The sequence below is a fragment of the Zea mays genome, chromosome 5 (assembly GCF_902167145.1).
Source record: "Zea mays cultivar B73 chromosome 5, Zm-B73-REFERENCE-NAM-5.0, whole genome shotgun sequence".
Lineage (NCBI taxonomy): Eukaryota > Viridiplantae > Streptophyta > Magnoliopsida > Poales > Poaceae > Zea > Zea mays.
The window spans coordinates 120,747,365-120,759,297 of NC_050100.1; the positions used below are offsets into that span (position 1 = coordinate 120,747,365).

General features: G+C 39.4%; 1 pseudogene; it reads right to left on the bottom strand.

The window, feature by feature from the left end:
- Positions 1–8,881: 8,881 nt before the first annotated feature.
- On the bottom strand, positions 8,882–10,104 carry LOC109939758 (uncharacterized; annotated as a pseudogene).
- Positions 10,105–11,933: the final 1,829 nt, after the last annotated feature.

Genomic DNA, 11,933 nt, shown 5'->3' on the forward strand with positions numbered 1-11,933 from the left:
ATAGAATGACCTTTTAGTCCATAAGAGTTTGAGTCGTTGTTGTAAACTTTTATGAGGGGTATGATTGTAATTGCTCACTGGCTGTGTCCTATGCCTATAAATAGTGAACAATATTCCTTTACTGTTCACGCATTCCTGTAATTGCAGTCACATCACTCAGAAATTATTCTTTGTCAAGACAGAGGTATAAATGTATTTAAACATTATATTTGAATACATCAAACTTATATAATGTATAAATGATGTTGTTTACTTCTAATTTACTTGTCTTTAATGCTTTATGTTTCGTGTTATTTTATATTACCTCTGAGAGTTCAATTACGAAGATACAACCTTCGTAATTGTGTCATTATAATCTTCGTCCGAAGTTCATTAAATCCTTGGGGAAATAATGCTTCAGCGGACGAAGAACATTAATATTTAACATTTTATGTTGCCTTGTTCTTAATTCATAGCATTTGAGAACAAGTCCCCAACACGAAGCATAAAACTTGTTTATTTTTTCCGAAGCCTTCTCTTTAGAGCCGAAACATCTGTCTATGCTATGATGATGATGATCCTATGTATGTCTAAATGAATGTTTATGAATGCAAATGTATGATGTAATGTATCGTGTAAATGAATGTCCAAACCCACACATACGAAGCCACAACCAAAACCTTCGTTCCCTTAGGAATAACCAAAGTTTCTGCCGTTTATTTTTCGGCTTCACCGTTTATTTTTCGGTGTATCAGCGTTGACTTTTCGCTGTAAGTTCTGCATTCCCTTAGGAACTTCTTTTGAACTTCTTCGACTTTTATTTCGGCGGTATCGCGTTGACTTTTCGCGCTTCGCCTTATACTTCGGTGGAATCAGCATTGACTTTTCGCTGTAAGCTCTGCATTCCCTTTGGAACGACTTTTGAGCAGAAAACTTACACTGCTCCCTTAGGAACGGTTTTTTTGTAGCTTCGCCGTGCTCTGCATCCCCTTAGGGACGTCTTTCGAGCTTCTCCCTATTTTTTCTTTTCTCTTTGCACTCGATGGTGCTTGCTCATCTTTTACATTTACATTTTTTGGGGGATATTGCTCTTGTAGAGCTGAAATAAGAAAAAGAGAAATTACATGCTATGGCCCCATTAAAAACCTTTCTCCCCCTTTGGAAAGGAAAAGGGTGCCATAGGAAAAAAAAGAATAAAAATGATTACATCAAACTACACATGATATCGCCGAAGCTCATCCACATTCCAAGATCTAGGAATGTCGTTGCCGTCCATATCCTTCAATCTGTAGGAACCGGGTCTTGACGAAGATACTACCAGAAAAGGTCCTTCCCACATTAACTGCAACTTGCCTACTGTATCTGGGTTAGCAACTCTCCGAAGTACCAAGTGCCCTGGCTTGATATTTTTTAGCCGAACTTTTCTGTCACGCCATTTAATTATTTCAGCTTGATATTTATTGATGTTTTCCACAGCCTGAAGCCTGATCCCTTCTATAGCATCTTTTTCCACAGAATAGTTAGCTTCGTCCTCCGCCGAAGCCACTGTTCTTATTGACCCAGCTTTGGCTTCTTCTGGGGTTATTGCTTCGTCACCAAATAGCAATTTGAATGGTGTAAAGCCTGTTGACCTTGACATAGTTGTGTTGTGGCTCTACACCACTTTGATTAATTCATCTAGCCACTTTCCCCTGGGCTGGTTGAAGATTAACTTCATTATTCCTGTCATTATAATGCCATTGGCTCTTTCGACAAGTCCATTTGACTCCGGACGTCTAACCGATGCAAAATGAATCTTCGTGCCAATTTGTTCACAAAACTCTTTGAAAGCTTCGGCATCGAACTGTGTTCCGTTGTCCACAGTAATAGCCTTCGGCACTCTGAAGCGACAAACAATATTTTGCTAGAAGAATTTCTGAACGGTGACTGAAGTTATTGTGGCTAAAGGCTTCGCCTCGATCCACTTACAAAAATATTCTACTGCCACCACAACATATTTTAAATTTCCTTGTGCTGGTGGAAGCGGGCCTAACAAATCGAGGCCCCATCTTTGCAACGGCCATGTGGGCTGTATTAACTGAGTCAGAGACGAAGGCTGTTTTTGATCTCTTGCACATTTTTGACAGCCTTCGCATTATTGGACTAGTTCTGCTGCATCCGAAGCTGCCTTCGGCCAATAAAATCCTTGTCGAAAAACTTTTCCAGCAAGGGTCTAGATCCGATGTGAGATCCGCACATGCCTGCATGTATTTCCTTCATCAATTCTATACCTTCAGCTTTGGATAAACATTTGAGTAATGGAGAACAGACTCCATGTTTGTATAATTCCCCCTCTATTATTACATATGGTCGGGCTCTTGCCTCTATTCTCTTATTATATGCTTCGTCATCTGAAAGGAAATTGCCCTAGGGAAAAAACATGATCTCGATTCTCCAATCTTCACTATAAACAGGAGATATATTGAGCACTGCTCTTTCAAGAAGTTCCACCAAAGGTGCTTTTATTGTTTCAAAGAATACTTCCGAAGGCAAGGGCAGCCCCTGTGCCGCTGACTTGGCTAGCAGATCAGCGTGCTCATTTTCTCCTCGTGGAATATTCTTGACAGAAAACCCTTCGAAGGAAGCTTCAAGCCTTCGAACTGTATCCAAATATTTCTCAAGCTTCGGATCTCTTGCTTTGCAACTCTTGTCAACATGACCAGAAATAACTTGGGAATCAGTTTTGAGAACCGCCCTTCTTATCCCCATTGCCTTCAACTTCCGAAGCCCCAAAAGCAAAGCTTTGTATTCAGCAATATTATTTGTGCAACTAAAATCAAGTTTCACTGCATAGCATGTTCTAACTTTGGAAGGTGCAATTAAAATAGCAGCTGCACCTGCCCCGAAGGTTCCCCAGGAACCATCGCAGAACACTATTCAAGCTTCGGCATCTTTACTTGCTTCTTCCTCCTGAGCCCCTGGCGTCCAATCAGCGATGAAGTCTGCTAGCGCCTGAGACTGAATCGAAGATCTATGCACATAATCAATGCTGAACTCGTTGAGTTCCGCAGCCCACTTTCCAATCCTTCCAGTAGCTTCTTTGTTTCTCATAATATCCTTCAAAGGCTGTGATGAAGGAACAATTATATGGTATGCTTGAAAATAATGTCGAAGCTTCCTGGAGGCCATTAAGACAGCATACAACACCTTCTCCAATTCTGTGTAGTTTTTATTTCATAAACTGAGAACTTCGGAGACGAAGTACACTAGAGCTTGCTTTTTCAATTGTCCTTCAAGCTTCTCCTGAACAAGCGCCGCACTTACTGTAGAGTGCGAAGCTGCCACATACAGCAGCAGAGGACCCCCTGGCGCTGGTGGAGTTAGGGTTGTTAAATCTATCAGATACTGCCTCAGCTCTTCGAAGGCTTTTTGCTGAGCTGAACCCCATTGAAAGACTTCGGCCGACTTCAGCACTTCAAAGAATGGTAAATTTCTCTCTACTGATCTAGATATAAATCGATTCAAAGATGCCAATCTTCCTATCAGCCGCTGAGCCCCCTTTTTTGTGCTCGGTGGTTCCATCCGAAGAATGGCTTCAATTTTGTTTGGATTAGCTTCGATCCCTTTTGTTGAAACTAGATAACCAAGGAATTTTCCCTTCTTTACTCCGAAGACACATTTTTCTGGATTCAACTTCAAGCCAGATTGCCTAAAGTTACAAATGTTTCCTGTAGATCGGCAATGTGATTTTCTTGCTTCGTGCTTTTTACTATGATATCATCAACATATGTTAGCACATTTCTGCCTATCTGAAAGTGAAGGACTTTCGCTGTCATTCTGCTGAAGCTTCCTCCAGCATTCTTGAGTCCCTCAGGCATCCGAAGGTAACAATATGTACCACTGGGGGTGATGAAGCTGGTTTTTGGCTCATCTTCCTTCTTCATCCAGATTTGATGATAGCCTGAATAACAATCTAGTAGACTCATGAGCTCTGACAAAGCTTCTGCATCTACCAAAGAATCTATCCTTGGTAATGGAAATTCATCCTTAGGACAAGTCTTGTTGAGATCAGTAAAATCAATGCACATTCTCCATTTACCATTGGCCTTTTTCACCATAACAGTGTTAGCTAGCCATTCTGGGTATTTTACTTCTCTGATGACTCCAGCGCTGAGAAGTCTTTTCACTTCATTCCAAGCACCTTCGGCTTTGTCATCAGACATCTTCCGAAGCCTCTGCTTTCTGGGTCTGAAGGATGGATCAACATTGAGCGAGTGTTCAATAACATCCCTGTTGACACCACAGAGATCATTAGCTAACCATGCGAAGACATCCTTGTTGTTAAACAAAAACTTTATTAGGGTTTTCTCCTGCTCCTCAAACAATTGAGATCCCAGTAGCACCTTCTGTTCTACTATATCTTCACATAAGAGCATGGGCTTCGGCTGATCAGCCGAAGCATCCTTCTCCCTTCTGTACTTGTATTGCTCACAAGCTTCGACTCCATCTATATTATGGATTGCTTTTGAATCTGTCCAGTTTCCTTCGGCCTTTCTGGCAGCTTCCTGACTTCCATGAATTGCAATAGGCCCTTGGTCCGAAGGTATCTTCATGCAAAGATATGCTGGATGAAGAATTGCTTCAAAAGCATTGAGTGTCCCACGACCAATGATTGCATTGTAAGGGTATTCCATGTCGACAATATCAAACACAACTTGCTCAGTCCTTGTATTGTTGACAAATCCGAAGGTCACTGGCATCGTGATCTTGCCGAGCGCTACAATCTGCCTTCCTCCGAAGCCACAAAGAGGGTGCGTAGCATCATGAATCTTATCTTCTGGCTCTTGCATCTGTCTAAAGACCTTGGCAAATATAATATCCGTTGCAGTACCTGTATCAACCAGAACATTGTGGACTAGAAATCCTTTGATAACACAAGAAATAACCACAGCATCATTGTGAGGATAATCCTTGAGCTGAAGGTCCTCTTGGGAGAAGGTAATTGGGATGTGAGACCATCTTGACTTGATGAAGGGTCCTTGCACCCTGACGTGCTGTACCCTTCTCTGTGCCTCCTTCTTCTGCTTCTTGATGGCTGGATCTGAGCATGAACCGCTTGTTATCGGGAGTATCAGCTTCGGAGCCGAAGCAACTCTAGCTTGGTTGTTGAACGAAGCCATCAGCTCGAAAAAGTGGAAGTGAGTTCACCGGAGGTGGGCGCCAATGTTGGGGACTTGTTCTCAAATGCTATGAATTAAGAACAAGGCAACATAAAATGTTAAATAACAATGCCCTTCGTCCGCTAAAGCATTATCTCTCCAAGGATTTAATGAGTTCTGGACGAAGGTCACAGACATAATATCACGAAGATCACACCTTTGTGATCAGACATAAAACAATGCGAAATAAAATATAAAGTATTAAACATTAGGGAAAGATCTATTAAAAACAAATAACCTTATTCATATATTACATATATGAACTTAAATATTAAGACATTTAAATATTACATAATATTTAGGTACATTTATACCTTCGCCTTGGCAGAAAATAATTCCAGCGTAATGCGTTAGCGATTACAGGATTGCGTGAACATTGCAGGGGTACTGTTCACCTATTTATAGGCACAGGGCGCAGCCTGTGTAAAATTACATTTATGTCCTTTACAATCAACTACAATAATGATACAAAACATCATGGGTCTTTAAGTCAATCCATCTTTAAGTTGGTTCGCCCCTTCGTCCTGAGATCTGTCACTATGACGAAGCTCTATACGTAATAGCTTCGGCGCTGCTCCTGAGAGGATCTGCTGAAGGTGTTCTCTTTCTTTAGGATCTTCGGCTACGAAGCATACCCCCAACAGTAATACATTTGGTATAATTATTATGAATTTTCAAAAATATTTAAAAATATATTTATTTATATTCTTGGGAAATAGGGGTAAAAAAGAAAAAAATAAAAAAATGAAACCCTAATCGACCCACTAGCTATTTCGGCCCCCGCGGCTCATCCCCTTCCTCCAGCCGCGCACCCGCCTGACTGAGCCACCTCGAACTGCCTCTACTTCCACCCGAATCGCGCCCGACCCTTCGCCTCCCGTGCACCAGTAACGGCCGCCTCTCCCCCCCACTCTCTTCCCTAATGAAGCCGCTGCCATTAAGGCGAGTAATGGCTGGGCGGCGCCCCTTCCTCTACCCTCAACACCCTCTCTCCTCCCCCTCCTCCTCTATAAAAGGGGCATCCGAGTTCCACCTCTCCCGTATCGAGCTCGCCCCCATCTCCCTCTCCCAAAGCCGCCGTCGTTGTCCCCATTACCGGTCGCCAAAGCTTTGCCGAACCATCCGCGCCAAGCCCATCGGACCATCTGTGTCCCCACTATCCACCGTGCCGAGCCCCTGCCTCACCGCGCGTGCCCGAGCCGCCCGGACCGTCCGCGCCTACCCCGCCATGTCGTCCGCGCCCGCTCGCCGGAGCCGTCCACCACCGCCCGAGCCCCTCGTCGTACCCCCGGACATCCCTCGCCATTCGTCGCAAGGTTGAGAACAACCTAAAAATAATTTTATTAATTTTCAAAATTTCATTTTGAACTAGTTTGTGGATTTTGTTAATTATTGTTGTAATATTGGAATGTCGTGATTTGAAATCCATGTCTATGTGAATTATTGGTATATAGACGTGAATTGTTATTAGTCATGTTATTTGGTTACAATGGTTTTAGAATATTGGATTACAAAGAATATGACAAAATTGGTAGACATGTGTTAGAGGTAAAAATACTAGATAAGTGATTTTATAATTATTTCTGTTTACGATGAATTTTAGAGTTATTTAGAAATTATAATCCAAGGTTCATTTAGGCTCACTAAATAACTAATGGAAATTTCGTAACACGGAATTAGTAAGCAGTGTAGTATTTATTATAGTGCAAGGATTATAGGTTAATCATTAGCCTAATTTATTAGTAGATGTTTTGACCTCTGATTATTATTAATGATGTTTTCTTTTAGAAAGAAAGGATAAAAACTAAAAGAATATCATTAGTCATAATGGAAATAATTAATTAGTAATTTATTTCTGTAGAATTGATTAAGTCATTACATCTAAGCTAAGTTAGGTAAAATACTTTCGTAGTCGCATGTCCATATAACTTTCACGAGTAACAATTCAAAGTGGAGATTTTAGTGGATTAATAAAATAATTATGAATTAGGAACTATTTATAAGTATAGTTTGTGTGGTATATGCTTGTTCATGTAATGGTGAATGTTACCCATGTAATGGTGTATGTTTATTTATTTAGTATATGTACAAGCATATACCACACAAACTATATGTCCATGTAATGGTGTATGTTTATTTATTTAGTATATGTACAAGTATATACCACACAAACTATATGTTTATTTATTTAGTATATATACCACACAAAAGTGTCCATGTTATACATAAGAGATGAAGAAGACTTTGCAGATGATGTTGACGAGTACTAAGTCTAACGATGCGCCAGTCATCTTCCTGTGGAAGAGTGTCCATGTTTATTCCGTTGTACTATGATGATGATACTATTGAAGACACTTATGTCTGGATGATGTAATAAAGTTACTCTACTCTCTTTACACCTTTATTGCATTGTCCTTTGATATATTACACTTGTGACGTCAGCATTCGGTTTTGCCCCCAAAACCGAGTGTGACAATCAGTCACCCACGAAAAAAGATACACTTTATTGATTTAAGTATTTTATCAATCCTAATGAACTTTAGGCCAGAATATCGCGGGTAAATAGGATCAATAATGTAAATGGTATAACCGTCCCACCAACTATTCGTTGGTAATATGTCAAAGACAACTTTTGTTTGATACGAGTTTTTAAAAATATCAAATATTTTAAATGAGCCAAACCAATAAATACCGACAGTGGATAAACAGAACACACAAGCACGAATATTAGGTACTAATTTTCTCATCACTGTTTCTTCTAAACATTTCAGTTTTCCCCCTTATCACTGATTTGGTGGACAATGGTCACGAGGGGATCCATGGGAGACAAATTCACTATTCAGGCCCTGTTCGGCACCATGGGAATTTTCTCGGGGCTGTTTTTTTCATATATGGTTTTGGTGAATCTAAGCTTTCCACCCAATCCCTTGTGGGATTCAATCCCTAAACCCAATCAACCAATATTTATTCGTTTATTCCATATGGATTATATCCTAAAATCAACACAACAATGTTTTTTGGTGTTGTGCCAAAACAACAAGCTGAAAACTGCACAGGCTGAATGCCATCGTTTTTTTGACAAAGCAAAGACGAGTGGTGCAAGAAGCTAAAAACTGCACATCCTGAATATATGTCGTGCCTCTGCACCTGTCGTGCCATCCCATGACTCAAGATCATGCCGCAACTGAAGGCTAACACACACACACACTGAAGAAACAGTCTCTACATGCACATGCAAGCTTCAGACCACACACACTACAAGCTAAGCCTTATTGACTGAAACTGAATAAACGACTGAAGAAAGAAACAGACATGCAAGAGTTTATCTAACAGATGTGACTTGACTTTCTCTTCCTCTAGAGATGTTGATAATATATTTATCCTTGGACCCTGGAACACCATGAGACAAATGAATGAATATGCACAATAAGCCCAAGCAAACTACAATAGAAAAGAATGTGAGTCAATAACACAACAATAGATGGACATGTAATATAACACATTGTTGCTAATTTCCAAGTGATCATGATATAAACATCATGACAATCATTTGATCATGTTGATCATTTGAACAGAGTATCAACAATTCAAAATTAATTTTGCAGCCAAACTGATCAAAACATAGTACTAAACCGATCAACATGATCAACATTATTGCACCACTCGAAATAGACAGCTAATCAGAGATATTGTGAATCTTACCTTTAGAGTTTATCCATCTTGCCCTTAGCCAAAGGAGAGCGACTTCTGGCTCATCATCATTGAAACAAATAAATGTTTCTCTGTAGTTTGGTGTGTTAAACACCTCCGCTGCTTTGATCTTCTCATCTCTTGTGATATCCATAGTCTTAAGAATAGAAATACACCTCTTGATAGAAAAATCATTATCTTGAGCAATTTCCTTCTCTTTTGTTGATTGTGCAGCCTCATATGCAACTTGCTTTGTTTTCACATCAAGGTACCTCCCTATCAGCCCTTCTAGTTCATCTTTCCTCACTCTCTTTGTCTCCTCTTGATTGACAGTTGGTGCACCTAACCTTTTAGGTAACCTCTGTTCAACCCTTTCAACAATTACTATATCTTCATATTGTTCTATTCTCGCATCTACTTGTGGTTCATTAGTATCTTCATCTTCCACTTCTATGGTTTTTAATTGCTCTCCATCATCAGAATTTTGTAGTGGTTGAGTAGATGTAATGTTCCAAGTCCCTTGTGAAATGTGACCATCATATAATTCACCCAAGGCATCAAAGAGAGGAAAAGACTTCTTGCGGAATTTCTTAGCTCTAGGAAATGTCTGCAATGTGAACACAAGACTATTTCATAAAAACTGAAACTGAAATTGTTATTTTGAAACAATAAGAACATGCTACTAAATTTTGGGCTAGCAGCAAACTGAAATAAGAACATGGGTAAAACATATGCTTCTTATAGTGATAATGTTGTTCCATATTGTTGGTTCAGCAATGATCATACATCTTTTTTCATTCTAAGAAACTCCACTTTGTTTTCTTGCCTCCTTCAATATCTTATATTCCCTTTTTAATTCTCTCTCCTTTTCTTGAATTTGGAACTTGTTGAATGTAACATATTAATGCTTCTTGTGGAATTCATAAACTATTTTATTCCAAGCATCTGGACTCCATCCATTTTGAGCCCTATGTGGAGGCATATTGTGTTCAAACAACAAGTCAACAAGACTCTTCTCTAATTCAACATTCCATGCAGCTCTCTCAACACCACCCAAAATTAAAATTAAGGCACATCTAATCATATAAATGTCAACCATGAACAAATCATGTAAAAGCTTTTATCAAATAAATTTGACATTACTACCGCCACATTTCTTCGATTTTGCAGCTTTAGGAGAAGCCTTCTTTTGAGCATCTTTAGATAAAGGTACTATCTTAGGAGAACCTCTAAACATCTTATCTACAACATAAAAATAACGCATTTATTTAGCATAGAATTATTTACTAATTTTTGCGATGTTGATAGTCAGACCACATATGATATGTTATTGTATCTCTTAAGTTTTTCCCTTCTAAATTTCCTTCATCATTTCCTTGGTCTCCATCAGGTAGGTTGACAAAAGTTTGTGGGTTGATATTTCCTTGATCATTCTCTAGCCACCTCTCATCACCATTTAGTGACCGAATCAAGTTATGAAAGACTACAGTAGCTAAAGGTATTTTGGCTTGGTTTTCTATTTTGTGAAAGGTAGCAACTTTGAGGATTGGAAATCTCTTCTTTACGACACCCAAAGCCCTCTCTACATGATTTCTTAAAATGACATGGCAATGATTATATAACTCTATGATTTTGAGGTCTTCGGTGGCCATGACCAAACTCTTTCAAGTGGTACCTAACCCCACGATAAAGCGCAAGAAAGGAAGTTGTATTGGCATAACCACCATCTAATAGGTAGAACTTTCCGAAAGGTACTTTAAACTTTCCTGTAGAATTGGCCATTGCAGATATGAGAACCATTGAATTTGTTGCTGGTCCTTCCCATCCAACTGACAAATAAGTGACTTTGAGATCAAAATCACAAACGAACATCACATTTTGACTAAGTGTCCCTTTTCTATTCCTGAATGGTGCAGCTTGATTAGGTGACATTGATATTGGAACGTGGGTTCCATCTATTGAACCTAGGCAATTCTGCAAAAAAGTAAAAAAGAAATGATCTTATAAGATCATTTAAGGTTGAGTACCTTCTAAGATTGACACATAAGAGTTAAAAAAAAGTCACCTTAAAGTAAGGGTAAAATCGGTTATCTTCGCAAACTTTTGCATGTACTTGATTGGAGGGAGGTTTTAGGAACCGCATGCTGAGGGCAGGGATAACTATGTCAAAGAAATGTTTGATCACACGATGGAATGTATCATTGCTGTGACCAAAGAATACTTGGAGATCCTCAAATGATGCATTGTGACTAATCATATATAAAAAGAAACCAAGCTTCTCCTCGACCTTGATTCTAGTGTCTTTAACCAACCCTTCGCTTCTAAGATAATTGACCAAGGCTTTAAAGATGTAAGGTTCCATCCTAAATGATGTCCTACAATTCTTGATGTGGCCTTCAAGTAGCTCCCTAACCTTTTCCTCCCCAGTTAGCGTTGATGTATGTCGCAACTTTTTTTCACTATCTCCAAAATAGCCCAAGAGATGTAGAGTAGGGAGAATTAAAAGCAAGAGGTCATCATCATCATCCCTCCTCTTTCTAATGCGATCTCTAGTACTCATATCCATTGTAAAACTATAAGCAATATCAAGGAAATCAAGTTAACAAAAATAGTTACACACATCATATAATTTAAGACTACAAATTTTGCACACATAGCACCTTGAAAATGGATTAGACACCGAATCTCAAGAGGGGGATAGCTCGTCCTCGCGACTCTCACAAGAGTAGGGACAATCTGAAAATAGATACAACAATGAACACCAAACTGTTACCAAATTAAAAGACTACTACAAGAAACAAAACACATGGATTGAAGAGTGAATTCCCCCAAAAGTGTTAAAAATGGCACCCATAAATAAAGCCTACGGTATAACCAATGACTTGATTTATTTTATCCTTTTTTTCTTGAAGACAAGACATTTGGTACACAGATGATTTAGATATGAGGTACACAAAGAAGCAGCCAACTTTTTTTATCCCTTCTTGGTGTCGGACATGCCATCATCATCCACCGCTTGATTTTAGTCTAACAATATGTTGGAACTTGCTACCAGGTGCAAGAGGA